We start from the raw sequence: 23,122 nt of genomic DNA on the forward strand, positions 1-23,122 counted from the left end.
ATTTCCACCCCCGGCTCCGTCATCCGTGTACATACATTACGCCGGCTACAAATTTTCTCGTGCGATTTCGCAGGAAGGTCTCACCCGCGTTTAACTTTAGCGAGGAATGTCTAAATACTTTGTCGTTTTAATCAAGCGGAGAAATAATTTCAACATAGGAACACCAAGCTGACTGCAATATCATCTTGAAACTGAACCTCGGCTCCTTATCTCAAACGTGCAAGGGCATAGCCTAGGAATAACGTCGAGTCTCCTCGAAATAACATCGCCACAAGCATCTCGCTCCTCCCTAATTCATTTGCAGGTCACTCACACACCCGTCCGACGTATGGCGAGATATACACTGTAATTAAAACAGCGTGTGGGTACATGAATCTTGGCACGCCTGCAGGTTTTCAGACTCTGCCCGGATGTATCGTCGTAAACGTGTAAAGCCATCACGATGCCTGTTTCTTCGTAAGTTCCCGTACATTGCAGAGGGCACTTTATCAAAGGCTCTATCCTCGGGGATTGTCGTTACTGGTTCAAAGTTACTCCGAACCCCGGCTGACTGTCGTCAAATTCGCCTCACGTACGTTCCTTCTTTAATTCCCCTTTTCAAGGATGCGATCGAGACGTTATCCGCGCCGTACTTCGCTTTCAACGATCGGTTCTTCAGATTGCGGCTTCCTGAAACTGCTTACTTCTGCAGCATATGCCGGACGATTGAACCTCACATATACCACGGATGAACCGATCGTTCCGTAGATGAAAAAAAATGAAGTTCCAAGCTCGTAGTTGATGGAAAATTGGATACCATAGCCGTGTGAATTGCCGCGACGACGCTGGACCACGCGAGGAAGGTGAAACGTAGTGGCAAACGTAACGCAACACCATCTTTACTCTCCGGATTTCATTTGCGACACCGATGTTACTTCGGATGAAAAATAAATACGACTTCGGGATCGAGATGGGAGGTTGAGAATCTTATTGACATAACCGGAACTCACGCTCTTCAAGAACTGACTTGAACCGATCGACCGACACTTTGAACATCTCTCGTGTTTGTGCCGCGGATCATGGCCCGTATTTTCTGAATGATTTTTCCTCTCGTCACCGTCCGTATATTTCGCGGCTCACACGAGGGTGGAAAATCAAGTAACTAACGTTACGTCCCTCGAAAAGTGTCGGGGGGGTGAAGAATCACCGGGATTCATGAAGCGGGCAGCGAGTCGCGGTGAGCTCGAGTATCTCCCGAAGAAACGAGTAGCGGGTGTGAGTCCCGAAGGTGAGACGGGCGGAGCGGAGTATATGTAGCGGCTAAAGGTAAAACTGAAAGCGAGACAAAGGTGGAAGAAACTGATGTATGGGACACTCGCGGTTGTTACTTCGTGTCGTCAACGTAATGTTGCCCCATAAAATACATCCGAGGGTGCTAGATTACACGGTGAACACCTCCGTAGCTGGTTATCTCGGGTATTTTACATCGAAAATACCTCGAGATATACTATTAGCGAAGAGTATATCTATTTCGCACATTGCGAACCGGTTCGTTCTCCGCGCTTTTTCGAGAAAAGCACCTACTAGAAGTAATTACAGGTGCGATATAAGTCTACCCAATGTTTTCTCCTCCCTCACCTCTCCTCCCCCTAAGCTCATGGTCAGACGGTACACGTGTTCCACCCCTAGACGGAGTGATATAGGGTCATGTGGAAGGTGGGGGCGTTTCGAATTAAATTCTCGCACCAACCCAGACGCATAACTAACTGCTCCGGAGTCGAGTCATCCGTACAATTAGCAACGACTATATGTATGTGTACGATGTGTACATACGTGTATACGTTTTATACAACATTTATTTGCAACATTGTAAACATGAGCGAAAAATTCACGAAATGGAGAAGAAAATGTAGACGTTGGTCGCGAGTTGAATAATTCTTCGATCGTTTAAATATCACGGATGTCGGGTATTTTCTGGTATAGAATCGCGTCTATTGATACGTCAACGGGTTGCCGGTTCTTTTGCTCTTTTCATCCTAACGTGAAAGCCGATTATATGAGAAAATAGATAAAAGTAAGAAGGAAAAAGGAGAAAGAGCGTCTAGAATCGGTAGCAAAGGGTAAAGCAGTCGCAGTATTAGGAGGAGCTCAGAGCTGCTTGAGATTCTAAGGGAACTCTGAAGGATAAAAAAAAAGAGAGAGCTACTTGTATACAACGGATGCAGCACAGAGGGGGATTCTTCGGGCAACGCGACGAAGTTGTTCTCGAAGTGTTATTTTGTTTTCGTAGCTCGACCAGCCGAAATAATGTACCGCGATTTGTACCTCAGGCACGGGGACGCAAAATCGAGTGAATTCCCAGCTTTGTATCAGCGTCCATACGGGCTCACTAGGGTGGTCTTCCTAAGGGGTGTTTTGGAATTTTGATGCTCCCAGGGACTCGAGCGCTTTCAAATTGATGAAAAGAAAGTCCTCAGAAATTTGAGTTTCCATCTCAATTCTGAGATGGTCCGCTTTGTGACCAAAGTTTCCTATAGGAAAAAAGGTGTTTTTTGTGTCTTTTTTTAAAATTTTATGCCTCCGATAATAATTGATAGAAAAAAATTAAATTTGACTTGATTCGATTTGTCGTCGCTTGTATGATGCATGTACAACTTTTGTCTCTACGTTCAGAAGAAATTACAGAAAATTAAAATTTCTGCTGAAATTTTTCCAATGTACCCTTTCGTACAAAATGTCCAAAGGTTTTTCTCTGTTTTTGTACGACAAAAAAATTCTCTACCTTATTTTCCGCATGAAAAAGTCCGTTCACACAGCAGACTATTTTGGAATGATAAAAAATTCTTTTTCATTCATTTCAAAGCGTTAAACTCCCTGAGAAGATGAACATTCTGGGTATCCTCATCGGGGATTACGTAGCCAATGGCTCGTGCATACGTATGGAGAGGAGCAAATGAATAGAAAATTGATTCGTTTATGTAGGTGCAAATTAAATTTATGTTGGCAGATAGAGGTGATAAAACATGCACGTAAATGTTGTATACCGATCTTTGAGAAGTTTCCGTAATTTCAAGCACACATTTCTACCGGTAATACGGTAGGCAAAGTTTTCAACCCCAAGTATAATTAACACGACCGTCAAGACTCATCTCATCGCATCCCGTCCCCCGACTTCTCTTCCCTTTCAGCCAACCAGTAACCAGCAGAACCAGGTGAACTGCCAGACGCAGCCATCTAATTGTCTCGGCGAAATAATAAAACCATCTTTCCCTCGTCCTCTTTTCTTTCCCAATTTCGGCTGCCCATCACATCAGGCTAGTCGTGACACCATATCAGCTTTTTCAGCTTTTACTCATGTTAAATATTAGTCGGCGTTGCCCCCGAGAAGCTCTTTACACTCATCCCTCTCTCGATGGTGGCTCTCCACCGTTACAACAGTGTCCATTATAATAGCATTTGTACGATTCAAGTTCACTCTGATTTTGCTCCCGCGAAGTTCCCATTCAAGCTTTAATGCCTCTTAAAATGTTTACCAAGCAATTATCAGATATTACCGACGCGGTAATAAATCGGTCCAATTTTCGTAAAACGTACAAAGATCTTTTCCTTCATTTGATCTTTTCACATCGGCAATCACCTCTGAATTTTTACTAGATCTTCAGTCATTGTTCAACGCGTATCTGCAACGCCCGATACCTTTCGGCATACTTTTTTTTTGAATACTTAAAAATGTCAGATTTGATCAGAAACGATGTCAAGTGTATTCAGCGTACACAGTGCAGTATGAGTTCGTGGAGGATTATGATTCTTATTTAGTGATTGTTATTTCGATGACATGAGTTTTACTAAGAAACAAGCAAAAAGTAAAACTTCCTTTACAACACCGTTTGGTAAAATGAATAAGGAAAAAAAATACAGATGAAAATGTAGCCACCCTGAAGCGGTGACAGTCAGCTGTGGCGTATGATACAGATTGTGCTTCAACAGTTCTGAAATATTTTATAGCTAACTTTATGGGCGACAACACAGAAGTAAGGGAACGTAAGGCCCGTGTGATTCTGTGCAAACGTTGTATCAAACGCAATGAAGAAGGGGAATACCACATAAATTGTAGAAGCTTATAGATATTCCATAGGTTCCGAAGTGTAGCGTGTCGTTGCTTCAAGTTCCGATAGACAGCGTTATTTTATAGAGCGAACTTCCAACGAGAAAAAGGAATACGGGATTTCGACAACGTATTCGCAATGCGTTGATACTGCGCTGTGCAACGTTGGATAATTTGATCTCAATTTGACAGAGTTATTAATTTACGTAGCGTGGATACCTTGAACATACATGTATAATACGTAGAATATTCCTATATCTCTCGTGTAAACAACGATGTAGCGCGACGCGGATGCGTAGCATCCAGTGGTAAACGTATTTTCACGCGTGCTATTATTCACCTCGCACTTCAACGATAAATTAGGGAGGAGAATGAATTCAGCGTCAATTTGGTCGATATTCCATCTCAGTTTTTTAGTATTTTTGATCTATGCCAATGTTATGAAAAGTAGCAAATTGTATCGATAAGTGTTATCCTTGCAGGCACCAGGCCATTTCGAATTTTCGATGGTGTCGCGAGCCTTTGATATTTGCATGTTCGTATTTTCCGAGTGGGTATTCGATTTTCTCCATTCTGCAATTTTCGGGCCATTTATCTACAACGATCTTTTGCTCTGCTTGTAGAGCCGCTTTTTTTTTTTTTTTCATTTTCTCCCAGAAAAGCAAATTCGTTTCCTCCGAGTAAAAAATTATTTGATATTTCTTCGCTGAATTACGTTCACATGAGTATGGGATGTTGAAATTTGTATATCGGAGATTGATGTGCGCTAGACTGTTAAAATCTATATTTTTTCGCCAAGAGATAACTGCAGTGCCCGCATACACCCTGCTTTTTTCGAGTGTAAACGGTTGACCGTCCATCAGAACCAACCGAGTGCCCTTTGATGTTGTTTTTATACGGCAGCCGGGATTTTTCATCGATAAGCATAAAAGCGAACTTCCAGTCTAGGTAAGAGGATAGCGCATAGTAAAAGGATGAGTAGTTGAGTGTGCTCAGTTCTGGAATACAAACAAAAGGCGTGCAAACGACGAAGAAGAGAGCCCGGACTATATGGTATATCCGTATCACCTGACTTGAGGGTTGTCGTCACTTTAGCATACGTAACCAGCGGTCGGCTACTAATTGTAGATTTCAGCAACCAATCCCCACGTAAGTCCAGTTATGATAACGTACCAAAAACATACGTGTACGGACAAGAGAGGCGAAACAAATCTTAAAAATTTATCAGTAATCTATTTTTCTTTTCACAAAAATATGTGTAAAAAAAATCACAGATCAGCTGAGTTTGCATATCGGGCGAAATCACCCGAATGCATGTAGAACACATGGAAACACGCATACTAGTACAGAATTTAGCATTTGTCGTTCACCCGATATACTTTGTAGGTATCTACGTACTTACACAACACTGTTGTAATTAATTTGGCAAAGCATATTAAGTCTCGTTTAATCCGGTGCCAGACTGAATCCGCGTATGGCTAATTATAAATCAGGGAATGTACCAGGCTTTGTGAAATGGTTTGTGTGTTATCTACGCCGCTTGTCGGCTATATTCTTTTTTTTCAGGATAAAAATTCGATTCGTGTATCAAAATACTACGCGGGTAAGTGGTAACTTCAGACCGTACCATTTTGCATCGAATTTCAAATTTTGTCTAGACCGCTGAAGCCGCAGGATCGAAAAATCGTGATAATATTAAGGAAAATTGATTCGTGGAAAAAAATTTGATAAAACCAAAAACAAAAATAAAAAAGCTGCTGCCGTCTGACGCCGCCTCGGTTCAATCGAATAATAATAATTGGACGTTGAAGCACCGCGTAGTTTCAACCATATAATATAAAGTTAAATTAATACACATATTGCTATCCCCTCTCGATGAGCTCAAAGTTAACGACGCGGTTGGCTCAGCAACGGTTAACGAAGCTCGATGGAGTTCCACCATGGAGTAGGCTTCGAACATGCGAAGCACTGTCCGTTGGAAAAACTTCTGAAATCCAAAAGTTGAATATTTTTCATACGTTCGGGTGTGAGCCGAATGAAAAAGGTAGAGTTCTCGTTTCTATTTGAAATTTATTTGATTTCTTTCTCTCACCCCTCCGTTTTTCAATAGCCGATCAAAGATATTAACCAAGTATAATAGTCCAAAGCTATGAAATCGATGTTCGTTCGAACAATCAATGCTGCGAACAATTATCGTCGAACGTCAAACAACTGTCGTAATTCTGAGTACGATTTTTATGTTACTTCGTGTTCCCTTTTAATAAACCAAACGACATATTTTGCCCGCATGGATTGTCGAGTACGTTGATTGGATGGTCGACAAAATCCGTTGAAACTCTGGTTTTAACAACAGCCTATTAAATACGACCGCGCAATCTTTTGTATACAGATATACTCACCAACATGATACACTTAGGTACGTAAATGCGCGTGACAATCTACAAGCAATCGTTTACTAATCCGAATCGAATTAATTGATGGCTGATTGTTATTATTTTCACATATACGTACACTGCGCGAAATTTTGCCACGTGAAAGCCCCATTTCCAAAAGCCTGTAACTCCGTCCAAAGTAAACAGATAGAAACAAAAAACTGTTACTCCGATCTTTTTTTAGTTGCATAACTTTCCACGAAGCTTGTCGATGAAATCGCACAAGGATGGCGCCATGGGGGTTTTGAAGCTTGAAATTCTTCATATATGATTTTTACGACGATGGGAAGCACTGCGGGAAGCTTCGTTTTTACGGTTTTTTTTCGTATGATGTGTACAGGTTGAGTACATTACGTTCATAGAGCGTACATTCGCTTTTGCATCTGTGAAAGGATTTAATGTATGTACATAAGCATCCTACCTACGATAACATCAATAACGAAACGCTGCAGTAGCGGAAATTAAAAACAAATATTCGGTCTCTAATGATTGTGAACTGAGTTCAGTTAAACGTGCGATGCAACAAAGAAAACGGCAGACATGAACTTGTAACGTTTGTTTGTGGAATTGGGATAGAATCATATACAGGGTGAGTTACTCCAAGTGTCGAAAATGGGCGGGACTCGATATAGGTACGAGGCCACGCCCCTTCAGCCAATCGACGACTAGAAGAATTTGATACCCAATAAAGGCGATTCAAATTAGTGAGCTTCTCTGTCAATGCGAACATCAAGTGCTTATGAGCGTCGAAATAAATGAATACCTAACAGCCTGGTTGAGTAGTTGTTGATATTTCTTACCTATACCAAGAAATTGTATCAGGTACCGAATTCTTCTAGTTGCCGATTGGCTGAAGGGGCGGAGCCTCGTGCCTATCGAGTCCCGCCCATTCTCGACTCTTGGATTGACTCACCCTGTATAATATCGGACGTACATATAGATATGAAAATAAAAAGACTGGATACACATATGTGCAGGATATTGGTATTGCGACAGGTCCTCTAAAACTGGATGTCTTGTGACAAGTGCAAATTCTCCTGAATCGCGGCAGTGCCCTCGAATCTGATCCTGCGGTTTCTACTGTGATTCGATAGAATTCGGTTTCATACATTTACCATACACCCTATCAACTTGACTGAATCATCTTGAACTGCAGATCAGCAACATTCATTCGACAATTCATCAGGACAGTTCTTCACCAATAGAAATCTAGCAGCTATTAAGGTAAGGTTCTCATTATTCCTTTAACGACTCTCGGTGCAGCATCATTAGTTCCTCTATAAAATATTCTGGAAGATCCTTAATCATCCCTGCCCGCTCTCTCTTTCCTTCTTTCTCTTTGAATCTTTGCGTGCATAGGCAGGGTCGCTAGAAATCCTATTTTCAATCAATTTCTCTAGAATCTTCGCTTGATCGGCTTTATCCTTCCCTTAGATGCCTACTTCGAAGGCCGGGCGCAACAAGAAACACCGTAAACGCGGAGGGGTGAATGTACGTACACAGCCTACACGACGACATAGACAGGCAGCGATCGAAAGGGGGAACTCCGGAAAAATGAGGGACTGATGGAACAAGCATCTAAAACAGGAAACTACTCCGGATCAGATATCCAGGCACATTGGGCCTGGCACCGACTGCGTCTCACCCTAGTAGAGATCTACCAGCTATGAAGCTGAGAGTTAATGGTAATAACGACTATCCATACCACCAAGAATCCTCCTATCAACCATAGTCACACACTCCGGATGTGACGACGGTATACGTATGTGCCCTCACCCCCCGTACGCTAATAAAACCACGATTTTCAGTATCACGTACGCAAGAACATCCGAAATGGTAATAAGCTGGGCGCGGTTGTTGTGGAGTTGAAAAGCTCGAAGCACCTCTATTTCATTTCAAGATGACAGCCTAGTAGCCTCTATTCATTTTAAGAGTCGGAAATTTACGAGGCGATAAACCTACGGGCCTCTCTCCTGTCACCGTGCTCTCGCGAGAAGACGAGGCTGTGAAAACAAAAAATCACGATAAAAATAACAGCGACAACAGCTTGGCCATTGCAGATGAAAAGCTTGTGTTTTCCTACTTCTACCACTCAGATTATTTTTGGTTTTGTTTTTGGACTGGTTATCTTTGCGAAAGGTTGAACCTGACAAAATACCTGCCACTGTCCGAAGAAAATTTCGAGAAAACTTATTTTTGAGTAGTTCTGAATGAAATGAAGAAGCTGAATATCTTATGGCTTCGCGACGCGACGCGCCTGCAAGATTTTCACGACAATCCAAACCGTTTCGCCTACGCGTACTCTATAATTCATTCGTGGCCATATCCGTACAAGCTATCGGAGATCGATAAATGTATTTTGTGAGGAATTTTGTATCCTTGAGATGCGAGCGCATGAACATATTGTATTGCGCAGTGCTCCGTATTCGCATCAATGTAAATGTGAGAGATATACAAAATGTATGCGAATATTACGTATATTTGAAACCGGCAACGCTGCGGCGTAATCACTTTCCCAATTTCAAAGGCTGATCCGTGTCAGACAGCGCGATTCCATTCGCGTTTGCATTTACTGATAAAGAAATACACGTCGCCTCAGATGATTCACAGAAACGCATCGTTCGGATTCTGATGTATAATTCTTCGATCACTAGAACTTCGGAATCGCTACTCGCGATGAAAATCTACCGTACGGCAAATGATTCCGGAAAATTACCGATTACGGCTGAATCTCCATCGGTTATGACTTTTCAGTAGGCTTGCGCAGCGCGCGAGCTGTTGCGGACGTTGTTTATTTGATGTCGACTACACAAATTTGGGGTGGTTCGAAATGCAAGAGGGATTCTAATCGTTCGGATTACCGACGCGTAGTACGAACCATGTGTAAGGCACATGCCATTAGAAAACGTTATCGAGCGATTGATATAAAGGGGGAAAAACGGGGGAGCGAGTTCCCCCCACCTCTCATTCCAGCGCTCCAGAGGGGGGAGTCGTAAATGATTGTATTCCCTCAGTACCTCTCATTGCACATATGTGTACGCTTTTGACTTTGGGGAACACGAGGGATGTTGGCATTTTCAGCCTTCTTTTGGAAAAAAAACGAAACCTACCGCGACAAAGCTGTTCCTGTAATCCAGCAAGGGTAAATTTCAGCCATTTCGTTCACTGTGATTCCTTTGCTGAAATCCGGTCAATTCTTCAACCAAATAAACCGAAAACAGAAAAACAATATTTGGAGAATGTTTTTAATGGGGAAGTCGTAAAATTTGAGAAGTTAACTTTGTTTTTTTATTGAGGCTTTGGTTCTCGATCTTCACAGCCACCTCGGATACCACAAATTTGCCTTTACTTCAAAAACACATTTCAGTTATTGCCTTTCAGCCGTCGTTAGAACACGTAAAGTTTTGGTGTAAAACAGTAGGCAGTTTTAAAGTTACGTAAATTGAAGATCCAAGTTTGTTGGCAGGTTTGTATTCTGGTGCGGAAATTGTTATCAACTTTGTACCGAATTGAAAGGTCGAAATGTTTTCCACAGCTACACATCCTACGCTTGATGAAACAATTCGTACATCAGGTTGTTGATGTCTGTCGAAATTTTCTGAAAAATCAATTAACCTTTACGTACGTATGCCAGAATGATTCCGACAAAATTAGGTCTCGAAGTTTCAATACACGCTTCTCATCGAATCGATAAAATTGTATTCTAATTCAACTATTAAATATTACTATACATCGAGAATTATTAAAAAACTGTTGAATCGAAATGAAAATCTCGAAAGTGAACAAACGAAAAAATGTAATCAGCAAATGATGAACCCGAAGCTTTTCGGAACACAATGACAGCTCATTGTTTGCTGACGTTCGCAAACAAAGAACCGTCGTGAGCCGCTCCGTTATTTTCAAGTGCTTATAATGTTCTTGCTTTCTTATCTGTACCAATCGTTTTTATTATTAGCATTTTCAGAGGAACTCTATCTCCCTTCTTCTTTTGACGGGACATCCTCGCTCTCGCGATTCTCTCATCTTATTGTCAGTGCTTTGGAAAGAGGCGAGCATCGGGTATAAGATACGCTCCAGCTACCTCATTTTTGGCCAGCTTGAATCGGCAACTCGACCTTGGCGAAATTTCTCACGATGAAATTTCTATGGCACTAATATCTCCGTCGTATCGGAGGTTGACGACTGGCGTTCCAACCTTTCAACAAAATATGGAGCGCAAAGGGAGTGTCATGGGCAAAAAAATATACCGGTAAGAACTCTTTTTGCATACCGCAGAAATTACAAAATCCGATGGTCAGTTCTTGAGGTCAAATCAGAATGTGGTTCCCGAAATGGAATATCGTGGTGACACGGGTCGTGGACATTTTTTCAATTCTCTTTCTAGACATGAATCACCGCAGGCGACTCGAGAAATTCAGAATCACGCAAAATAATTGAACCTATCTGATATGTATACCGCAGATGCCTGATCATTGGACGGCTTCTTTTGTAAAAGACACGATCGATTATCACTTACGGTATTGCCAAGTAGTATAATTACTTACGGTCCGTTAGCCGAGGGATCCCAGTACGATAAAATGCAGTGCGACTCATTAGTCCCTTAATAATTCTTATTTATGGGCACGAAGTTGCAGCGATGAATTTCGGATCTTCTCATTCGCTTTTGATTTATTCTCCCGCGGCTGTGTACCAGAGGATGTAAGTTCTTCGTCGATTATTTCCATAATCGATCTCATCCACGGCAGTTATCTTTTATAGAATTCGATATCATTGCTAGGCCGTATTAAGAACACGGGGAGGATCGGAGCTTGACTCGACCCATCTCCAGACCTTAACCCCTCGGATTACGTCGAAACTTTTTTTCCGTTGTCATCCATATTCAAATGAACACGGGGAAATGATTTCCGATTTTTCGAGCACTCCTTCCGACGCAATTAATTAACAAAATTTGGCGACCACTTTGAAGTAGAATTTTCAACCCCCAATAATTTCTAATTGTTGCAAATAATATCTTTGAACTTATTCTTCCAGTCCAAAATTTGGTATATAAATCAGAAAAATTCTTAATACGTGATTCGATGATTCAGTTATGTTTGATCTCGTTGATCTTTTTTTTTTTTGTAAAATTTTGCGTCCAAAAGCAAGATTTTCGGGACCCCACCGAAGATAAAGTCTTTCACGGTTCAAAAGTGAGCCGGATTCCCCCGCGTATTTATATAGGTATATGGATATACCGAAGGGATTTGCGCCGAAATTGGCGTCCCCAGAGTGGTGAATATTGAAGTTATCGAAAGACGGTGGCTCGTGGAGACCAATATCGCGTTGCTGATTTGATTAAATTGTTTTCGATTAGGTCAATATGTCCCCATGCCGTGCCTCGAAGCGATCTCCATCGATTAGGTATGTAAGGGTGAGTTGTATACCTATATAAACCACGGATATCATCGCTTATGAATCCGGAGTACCCAATCTACATTTATATTAAAACGGTATCAAGGTCAATGAGTCGTTGTTGCACAAACTGCAGGTTATTATCGTTGCAAAATTCTACTGCAGCGAACTCGTCTCACTAAAATACGGAAGCAACGATCCAAATAAATGACACCTGAACACCTCATTACCATCAATTATTTCTGAATTGCTTCGTAATCAGTTTACGGGAACCGCTCGAAACGCTCGATAGCATTTGACCCTTGTTCGCGATTTACATAAAAACTAGGACTGACGCGCGCGCCCCGCACTGGACTGTTCACGTTATGTCATAAATTTTCGTTTTCACTTTCTGCTGAAATTTGTATTCAAGGTCATGCGAATGTCGTCGTGTTTATAAAATGCCATGCAGTTATCAGAAACTGTTGCAATTTCCTGTCAGAATCTTGAATATCATGAGCTATGAGAGAAAATATCACATTCGACTCTGACTCCACAGCTCGATTTGTATTTTTGTTAGTTAGCAAGAATGGATAAAAAACGAACCTTTACAGAATGAGAAACCTTCTGTCATAGATATATTATATCCATGCTTCTGTGTTCATTTCGCAGTAATTGTAAGACCTGTTCGAAGGATAGCCCGAGCTCACTCGAAATGAAAAATTACCACCCCATTCCGAATCGCAGGTCCCCGAATAACGTGCGATTATATTTTCCGTAGCATATTCGCTTGAAAGCTCGTAGATCGAATTTTTAATGAAAATTTATCACAATGTGTACGTACACGCGCAGCTAAACCGCCCTTACGTTTCAAACGCAACATGTAAATTCAGGAGAAGAGAAAAAAAGAACAATGCAGATATTTACCGATTTCGGGGAACGCCGGCGATTTTATTTGTCAGTTGCGAGTGAATGGGGAGGGTGGGCTCGTTTGCAGGGTGAAAATTATTCTCTCTGACCATCTGTTGTCCGAGTTACGTCATCGCCCTTGTGTCGCGATCCGACCGATACCTCGCAAACCTATACGCCCGTTCGTATAATCAGAAGACAAATAAATAAATGAAAAATGAATGAACAAAATAATGATCAAAATGAAATTGTTCGTTACGCCCGATGTTTCCGCCGATCGGAGCGATAAATTTGTACACACTCCGTCACGACTCCGATACAGTTTGGGCTCGAGAATGAACGAAGCGATCATATATCAATCAATAAATATTTAACGATAACGGATCGCTTCGCCTTCGGAAATTCAACATCGCGTTGAACGGCGAACTTGGCGAAAATGGGAAGAAAGCAAAAAATACGCCGAACATCAGCCGTTTTATCCGTGGCCTTGTATATTGGTATACATAACGGATATTTGTATTAATTTATTAGTCCAGATTTTCGTCGGGCTTAGGAGGAGAATTTCATTGATATTAATGGCAATTACACCGGCTGAGTTATGGTCGAAAAGACGCGTCCACTATAATTTTCGTAAATGTTTGTTGAATGTCGAATAAAAGTTTTTCTGTTGAGACAAGTAAGGTAACGAATTTTACTTTTATGATTTTGAATAATTCGCCTCTTACCGGTTATAATCAGACTTGTAAATTACGGACGGAATGTTCGCTGTTTTGCTTCGGTCTAATAGAAATAAGAATAAAACGAATTGCTCGGAAAGTTTGCAAAATTATTAAAGCAGCTTGAGATTTGAGTTTCATTTCCAGATGACTTCGTATTTACTTCCAAAACTTTTACTACCACAAAATAAAAACGTCAAAAGCGAGAAAAAAAAAAAAACAGATCAAACAGTGTCGACGAAATTAAAACATCAAACGATCATATCTGCTCAAAGACGTACGAACGTGGCAACGTCTCATAATTAGCGCTCCTTACCAAATATAAGGTCTTCAAACGTTCCCGAGATTGATATGAACTCTTTTGAGTTCACTGTGTCTAAGGTCATTTCAAATAGGTCAACGAGTGGGTCAAACCTCGCAATGAAAACCAAAGGCAAATCAACTGAACCAAGTAGGCATGGCATTTTCGAACAGATCGCCGCAATTATTTGTCCCTGGAAATCGGTATTTGGAACTAGATTCGGTGGATTGAAAAACTTTGCAAAGATAATCGAGTATTTCTTAGTAATATCGAATTAAAATTGTGAAATGCACATTCCATCGGATGTTTTTACATACGTATATACAGGTGTATTGAACATTTTTTGAATCATATATTTCAGGAATACCATCGGCGTCACGTTGTATGAAAAGCTCTTTTTCGTCGTATAAAACCGTTACGAATCTACCGAACCACGTGAATTGGGTATTTTATAACGAGGCAAAATGTGGGTTGTAATCTCCGCAGTACCAACTGTCAGATTGTACCTATACCTAATATTTGGAGTGCCTGGTCACCGCCAATTGAAATCTGAATTTATACCGTCCTGCATTTTAAAACCATATTTAGATAACGCGCAGGATTACGAATTTATCCATATTGATGAATTTCAGCAAACTGTTTCTGCAGTCGGGATGTAGTTAAGTACCAAATTTATGAGAGATAATAACTTACAAGATGAAAAACAATTCATCGATCTTTCGATTGTGTATATTTCCAGCGACTGACGGCAGCTCATGCTTTCTTCTTCGTAGCTCATTGTTTCCCAGGTGATATTGTCCGCCAACGCTATCAAGTGAAAAGTTTGATTCGGTAACGACTCTGCACCAGGGTTGACCGACCTTCGGTGCTAAAGTAACTCTGGCCCTCCTCAACTTTAGCACCCCGCGCGTGTTTTATGCCCGAGAAAGCCTTGGCTATCCCGGAGGCAGGTTGTCCATTGTCGTAGTAAAGTGTCATAAATGTAATGAACACGAGCGATATCTATCTTTGTCGCCGTTGGGCTTTCGCCTGAGTTTTCCATCGGCGCCGAGAGGTTGACCGCGAATAAACGTTCGTACAAGAAACGCTGAATCTGATAAAAACGCCATATTGTCCGAAAATTGCGGGATATAATTCAGGGCGTCTCCCTAACCATCCCAATGCAGAAAAGTCGACAAAAAAAGCACTCGTAAAAAGCTATTCTCGTTCCTCGGTGGTGATGTAATTTTTCGTTGGCTCTCACCAGGGTGAGCAGGTATGTGTACCGTGTATGGGTCGCTCAGAAAAAGAGGCAATCCACCGCATATCCATAAAATTGGTTACAATGACTGATCATGCCCTCCTACAAATTTCTACCGGATTTCATCGGCGATAAGTTCGACGATGATCCAATATCAATGGCTAATTCATCTTGACTATTCTTTCCAACTTAAGGCTGAATAGCCTCAGCCACTGACTCTTGTAATAATTGATCATCCCTTCAATGATGTATCAAATTGACATCAAATGTTGCCGGAGAGAATGCGTGGAGAGCAACGTTTAGCTCATTCCAGATAAAAGAGCTCGTTGCTCGCCAAAAACTGATGTTCCCAGGGGCAGGGAACCGTCCTTCGTGATATCAACAATGATTCGCTTTTGTTTCACGAAAGGGCACAATCGCTGACATTTTCGCATATTTGAGTGAACGTAATAAGCCGGGAGATTTGAAACAAAAGAGAGTGAAATTGCAGCAGAGATCGTCTGGTTGGTAAAAGTGGTTATTTGTAAATGCTGCGTCGTCATACATGTGGGTATAGCATATCGCGTTCCCATCCGCATGCATATTCATGATATTTATGCTGAATGTCGGGACATTGTTATGTTAAGATCGCAGCGAGCCTTTTGTTAGCATATTTCAGCAATATTTTCGGAATATTTCACCCACTATGGTTCCGGTACTCCAATTTGCATTAGCGAGCTTAATTACTCTTCTATTATTCCACTTTTGTTGCTATTCCGAAGGGTGCCCACCGCTCACTCTTCGCTGCTAACGTTTGGACGTTATTTTCTATTTCGTTTTGCGTTCCGTTGACGCAAAACGGAGACATCTGGCCTGCGCAGTCATTAGTCCGCAAATGTGTAAAGCCTAAACTATAGCGAATTACTTAGCGTCTCACAAAAATTCCACAAGTCTCGGACGGCTTGCGACACGGCCGAGTTGTCCAGACGGTGCGTACCTACCTTGAATTCGAAATCTTATCCAGATTATGATGAGTTGAAAGTTTGAAATTTTTAACTTTGAATTTCACGATGGGTAGGAGAATTTCGTTCCGGGTTTCTTTGCTCTCGAGTTTCCCCCATTAACATTCTGATGGCATTTTGAAAGCCGATCGAGCGTCGGATGAACGTAGTTTTGACAAGGCAACGCTTGTTTTCCTTTGGAATAAATTAACATAATCTCCTACGCCGCAGGGCTCGATGCAGGACTGTCGTGGAAATTGAAGAACTTGAAAATTTTTACCCCTCATTGAGATACCGTTTCACGTCAACAATGATCGAGTCCTCTGGGTGGTAGTGGTCCTTCCATAAGTTAATTCTTCGATAACATCTCATCAAACGACGCCCGTCACGTTCAGTCTCAACATCCTTCGCAAGTGCCCCGTTTTAAATTACACCTAATAACGAGATCGTATAATAGAATGCCCCTACAAAAGTTGATTCAGTCTTACGGTTTCGAGTCAGATGCTCGCAACAGTCTGGGTACTGGAGGAAAAAAAAATTGTCTCCGCGTTCACGAGAACTTGCGATAAGCTTCAACATTTTTATGTCTTATGTGCATCTTCCGGAAAGATTAGAGATGATTTAATTGTAACGGATCCGACGTTCGCCGTACAATTCAAAACAGTTTATCCGATTCGTATGAAGTTTGTTTTTTCTCCTCGAACATCTCGTCTTGCGACGGTCCCTCCGTTAAAGATGGATTTTCATCGGAAACGGTGACAATAAAAATCGACCGTAACACGTCGACGTTTCGTTTTCCGTCGCGTGATATCCCGCTTCGATTTGCGTACGGCGGCAGCTTGAAACTCCTGCCTACCGATAATAATCGATCAAAAAGCGAAGTCACGGGTCTGCGGGTGAAATACGCCCGCTCAATTTACTCTGTTATTTCGACAAGTTGTAAGTAGAATGTCCAAATAGTCGAAAACGCTTCGGTTTGCCGCTCGAAGTAACAAGCACGATATTTTTTAGAATCTGAAATTGAGGAAGGAAATATAAAATACGAGCATGAAAACTCACGTATAGCGAATATCGCAGTCCCGCGTCCAATATCTCGCGATGCAGCCTGCCGAGTTATTATACGTATGACTTATAACCGACACACGTATTACGAAGTATGAACACAATACCATCGAGGGAACGGCTCGAGACGTTTTATAAGTTAGTCGATATCAGATACAGCTTGGTATTTACGGATGTAAGTGACCGTGCATGTGTGCTCAGCCGTACCTACGCCGCGATCGAACAGGTATACCTTCGAGTAGCGGAGAAATCGCCGACGATAATAATGCGAAGCACGTCTGCACAATGGCCTCGCATAGATATCGCGGACTGTAATTACCTGTCCGATACAAAATGGATGTCAAACGAATAACCGATTCGCGGTGGTCGTTGGTTACCCTCCACTTTTGGTTGTTGGTTCTGAAACCGAGGTATTGCTGGATATGCGAGCCGCGGGAGTACCGAATCGCTATTGCGGTTTTGGCCTGCCGTACGCCACTTGTCTTATTACTGCCTGCACGTGTGTAACACCGATGAGATGTATGGGGCACGATATCCTCGATTCGAAATGAAAATTCAACGGATAACCAAAAGCTGAAACGAATTTGATGCCGAATCGTCTGGCCTGTGAGTAAAACTATTCTTACTTGTCTTTCTCTGAAAGCTTCGAACAATCCAATTTGACACAGTTTTGTTTCTGACATGCTGTAACGGGCGATATAAAAAAAATCGCATTTCGCAATTCTTTCGACTATTCTAGTAACGCGATTGATATCGATTTCCATGTTCCCAGATTAAAACGGAAATGATATCTCGATTCCTTAATAATGAAATAAAACATGGCCAAGAAAGAGTTGCATATTTATGTGCGAGAAAAATTGTAGGTGAGTAGGTATACGTCATGATGTAAAAAAGCATTTGAAAGAAATGAAATGGTTGGGGTCACAGGTCATCTGTGAGATTATATTTTCAAATAGGTCGTCACATCAAATGTCATATTCTTCATTTCAGATTAACGGAATAATCATCAAATGAAGGTACCTATACATGTTTCAGTGCTTGCGTCTTTTAGTCATCACTTGTTTTTTGTAGACATTCTTATACGTCTGCTCCTCCTTTCGTGTTTGGTCTTTGTTCTGGTTGCGCTTCCGTCTTATTGTTAGTTCGCTCTTTTCGTACTTTCTTTCACGTCTCTTCTCTCTAGATGCTGGTTTAAGACCCCCTGACCTCTGGGAAGGATGTCGCCCAGCTCGCTTATGATTCTTTACTTCTCTCTCCTTTATTCTTCACCGATCACTCGTAACAAAGACATTTTCACGTAAATTTCGCGCCCCCCCAAAGATTTGTTGTCGTTTTGCGTGAACATTATAAATTTATAATATTTCTGAAAAATAATATCGTCCGTTACTACTTTTTCATCTTATTCATGGGATTTATAGTATAGTTAAACCATTTTCAGGTACCCTTTATCCGAGAGAAGGGCAATGGTCTGTCGTAAATATTTAACGCGAAATTTGACCCGATTATCTCTCCAGTCATCCAAAAAAAAATGATCAAAAGTTGAGGGCACCCATACTTACGAAAAACTTTTAGATTCTTGAGAACCTTTCACAATTTCTGACAATGTGTTATTTGAAACAGACCGATATTATATGGACCACATTGTAGCTTCCTGAACTTTTGAAGATTATCAATGTGAACTAAACCTTATAAATAACATGCAGTCTTTTCTGGAAACAAAACGAATGATATTCTCTAGATTCCAGAGCAATAACAATTTTGCTAAACTTTTGTCACATCCATTCCGTTTTAATGTTAAGAAATATTTCTTACAAAGTAGGTATGTATGTGGCTGACTTCACAAATGTCGCGAATACTAGGATATTGAAAGTTTCTGCGGAAGCGGTAGTAATATTGTTCCATTGAATCCATCTAGTTCAGCGTTACTTTCACATTACTGTGCAAAGTATTTTGCCAATTTGGTGAGCATACTTTAGCCTAGATATCAAGCATTTCTTCGGTAACTAGAAACGTAAATAAGCATTCTCCCTGATCGACCGACGGTTGAGATAGCATTTTCGGGTTACTCCAGAATTTGAATATTGTGCGTATGTATCCGGATCCCCTTGAACTCAACGCAGCCACGTTAAAGTGTCCATAGGGATGGAACGATAACGCCTCACTACCATGTAATCCAATATCTAATCCGATCATAGCGATCGTTCACAAAGATTATTGCTATAGGCGAAGAAGGACCATATATAAGGTACGACGATTTTCAGGTAGAACTCCGGAAGTGCAAAGGGATGCAAATATCCAAATTCAGTGGCTCTCCCAGCCTTGGCCCTTTTCCATGTTTTCGACGGTTTCGAAAAGTTATGGACGAGCCTTTGCCAGAAGTTTATACGAAGGTATACCTACAAGTGTTGTACGTGAGATGGTTTAAGTCTGACATCTCATATTATAGCCGATATCCTTGAAATTACAGACTTGATCGAATCCACGGTAATTTTATTTCTAGTAGTTACTCTTGAAGTGTTAATTCATGGACGATAACAAGGTCGAGGCTAGCGATACTCTGACAAAATTTTTGTTGGTGATGTTGGAAGGCAAATGGTCACTTGACCATTACAGGGTAAATTTCATCTGCTATCGAAAGGTGGGAAAAGCTGGCCCTTCGCAATGCTGATAATTTTCTCTCTGGTGACGCAGATCCTGCTCAGGTATACTCATATCGTCGGGTTTGTCAAAATTAGCTGGTAATTTTAATTGATTTATGATCCGCCTCATGAATATGCATCGCTCTCCCATCCTTTCCTGTAGGAGTTCTACACACATGACGTGTAAAGGTGTAAGCCAGCATGTAATTCCTATATCTCAACTTGGCAGCCAAACAGGCCCTTTAATCATCCGTTATATCTTTCCCGTCGAAGAGACGAAGTCGCAGGATGATGGATCCCGGTTCCAAGCGTTTATTAACCTACCCACGAAATGAAGATTGATAGAACTGTTTCTTAACATCGGGTTAGAGATCGAGCTTTTATCGATGCTTATACAAAACTGCCGAATGAGACGTAAAGCGAGCTCGAAAAAGTGGAGTAAAAATTTTCGTCGCGCAAACAGTAAAGGTAGGTACGTGTGTGCATAAATATGTGTACGGTTATATGATACCTCGGTCTGATCACCCTCGCATTTGAGCCACCGCTCTTTCCTTTCGTTTTTTCTGTCTGTCAGACCGCTTACGCTCACCTCTTTCCATGACGGTGAAAAAAAAATGTTTCGACACACCCCGATGAATCCAGCGCATCTCAAAGCCTGATGGAGCATGGGTTTAAATAAGGAGCGTTAATGTTTGTAGGTATACGATAGATGGCGAGTCCGTTGTCATTGAATTGGTGAACCACGTCGTTTCATCCGTGATACACCGTTGGAGCTTTTACGTTTGGTTCTTTTATCCAACTGTTGTCTTAGCAAGGGCGACTTTGATTCCGTGCCAAATGGCAACGGAACGGAGAACAAGGACAGTCCCCTGATACTCACAACATGGAGTCCCTTGTAGTGTAAAACGATGGGGAGGAATAAGAACAAAAAGTTAAGGAAGATACGAGGGGAAAAGAGGGTGTATCGAAAGCGTATAGGAGGCAGAGATTGGCAGGAGTCGAATTACGAAGGATGAAGGAAATAGGAAATCAAAATAGCAATTTCATGGTGGCTGGGAAGCTTCCCGTGGATGAGTTCGATGCCGACCTATTCGGGTGAATGGGATGTTGACTGAGGATTCGGCTAGTCGAAAAAGAGGTGGTTGGTGACATGCCGCAACGCTCGACGAGACAGTCGTGATTCGAATCTAGCGGAAAAGAAAAACAGCTGAAAGACCTTTCAGTGCTTCGCCATTAAGAGCTCTCTTGGTTCTTCACATTTTCCCAGATGACATCAAGAGACTTTGTAGAGTCTCGCGTCAAGTACATTCAAAACGAACGTGTCCCACTGAGACTGTTCACTGCGACCGAAGCTGAAAAGCGTAGCGAACCCGCAGTTTATCGATTACCCAATCATTAGCTTTTCGGAAATTTGCATGCACTTCCGCTATTTGAATCCGGGAAGAGCTTTTATCCGAACCTAGTTTCAATTGAATCAGTACTCGAAGAGCTAACGTGATATGATCATTGCTGTTCGTTACCGAAGAAGAGGCTCGTGCACAAGACATTTCCTAACCACTGACCATGTGAATGGGTATACAAAGGGAACTGCAGCTGCAGGCTGGAGTCCTTGGAATACAGAGGCCCGTATTCGCAAATCGCTTTTAACTCCAAAATTATTTCTTTGTAGGAAATTCAACGTAAGAAAAAACTAGTTACACCTTTAGCCCTAAAAACGACTCGTGAATACGGACCAAAGTCTCGTTGACGCATCAAAGTTTTTCATTGGCCGATTTAGACTCGAGGCAAAGTAACCGTATTCAATGCCGGGTACTATAGATCAGGGTAGAGTGAATAAACGCGTAGCAAGTGTGGAACTGTCACTCGGTGCTGCGTTGGAATTATATTTTTATTTTTATTTCGTAATACTTCATTCAGCATTTGAAAAATAGCGAAAAAGAGAAGAGCACAAGTCTCATTGCTGCATTTGTAAGTCACACTCTGGCTATCATGCAGATATTACCTTTCACAGGTATGTATATTATAAGAATGTTTTATACCCAGCCCTGTCTACGTAACCTAAGTCTTGTGTTTCTGAACGTGTTCACCGCATGACGACAACCTCGTTAATCTTCCACCGTGGTTACTTCCAGGCGATGTACCGTGTCGGAATCACTTCGAGCATGAGACGTAGCTAGAGAACATATTGCAGCTGTGCATACGTATGTATAAAATATGTACATGCACGCTACGTAGGTGTGTGTGTGTGTGCCGTGTGTAGGATTCTCTCTTGCAATTCGTCCTGTACAGCACGACACAGCGAGCGGAGAGTTTCGCTTGCACATTAGCGAAGTCTCTGTTTAGATTATGCGCACCCTATGTGTGTTGCAAGTCTGACTTGCGAGTACACATACAAGCAAGAACAGACCCTTGTACGCATGCGAATGTGACCAGCGTTTATTCCACAGGACCTCGAGATACCCTTGATGATGACAAAAAAAAGAAACGGACGACCGAGTGCCATGTCGTGGATTTGTATCGCTAATGATTCGCCATGTTACGTTGGATACTTCACGGTTTGGGTGATATCGCAAATTCCGTGAAGTATATTTTTGCACGTTTGACGGTTCTCGTGATTTAGATGATCTGAAAGGCTGAAATATGTGACGCACGGCAATGATTGTGCACGTTGTAACCTTTCCAAGTTTTGGGGCTTGTTACAGTTTGATAATGATTTTCTCCTCGCTGATTCAATGTGAAGCTGACGTGCCTTATCTCTGGCAGACCTTCACTCATTGAGAGGAACGCCCGCCAGAAATATCGTGCAATTAGTGTTAAGTGTAAAGTTTGTTGTCAAACGCGCGGGTGGGAGGACAAGACTCAAAATCAAGATACTAGTAGTCTGTATGATTCGTACATGTGCTTTGTTTGCTACTAAACTATAATCTTGCGATTAGATGGGATAGCAATTTCTGAACTTTGTCTAGTGATCACGGACATACACTGCGCGTAATAATTACGGGATCACTTGAATTCTGCAATGGAAAAAAAAACAATTTTTGAAGAGATCCAACTCTGTCACAAGTAAACGAATTGCAAGGAAAAGCTACGAGTCTTACTTCTTGTGTCACATAAATTTTCATGAAGCTATAAGGCTTTTTTTTCGGCTGAGAAAAGCATTAAGACGACGTAAAAGGTTTTTTGCCTGGAAATTTAAACTCAAACATGTGGGTTTTTACATCACAAAGGTTTTTTATTGTCAAATCAATCCGAATATCGAAAAAGAATCACAACGACAATAATGACCCTCATAAGGTCGAAAAACGTGGTTTCACGAAGTCAATCGAAGTAGGTTGGACTTTAAGGCTTCGCTACTTGTCAGGAATGCATTCAAAATATTGGACCGAAAT

The 23,122-nt window shown here is 41.6% G+C and overlaps 1 protein-coding gene and 1 long non-coding RNA gene across 3 annotated transcripts in view; one reads left to right on the forward strand and one right to left on the reverse strand.

The window, feature by feature from the left end:
* LOC105685112 (TWiK family of potassium channels protein 18-like) overlaps nucleotides 1-23,122 on the reverse strand; it is a 186,595-nt gene that overhangs the window by 18,473 nt on the left and 145,000 nt on the right. The window lies entirely within an intron of this gene.
* Nucleotides 17,361-21,837, forward strand: LOC125500091. 2 transcript variants are annotated; one of them, XR_007277281.1, is made up of 5 exons: nucleotides 17,361-17,700; nucleotides 17,867-17,957; nucleotides 18,085-18,110; nucleotides 18,533-20,201; nucleotides 20,432-21,837. It is a non-coding gene; the product is annotated as an uncharacterized LOC125500091 (long non-coding RNA). The 2 variants fall into 2 exon arrangements; XR_007277280.1 differs by having other exon boundaries at nucleotides 18,533-21,837.

This window comes from Athalia rosae, chromosome 2, assembly GCF_917208135.1.
Source record: "Athalia rosae chromosome 2, iyAthRosa1.1, whole genome shotgun sequence".
Lineage (NCBI taxonomy): Eukaryota > Metazoa > Arthropoda > Insecta > Hymenoptera > Athaliidae > Athalia > Athalia rosae.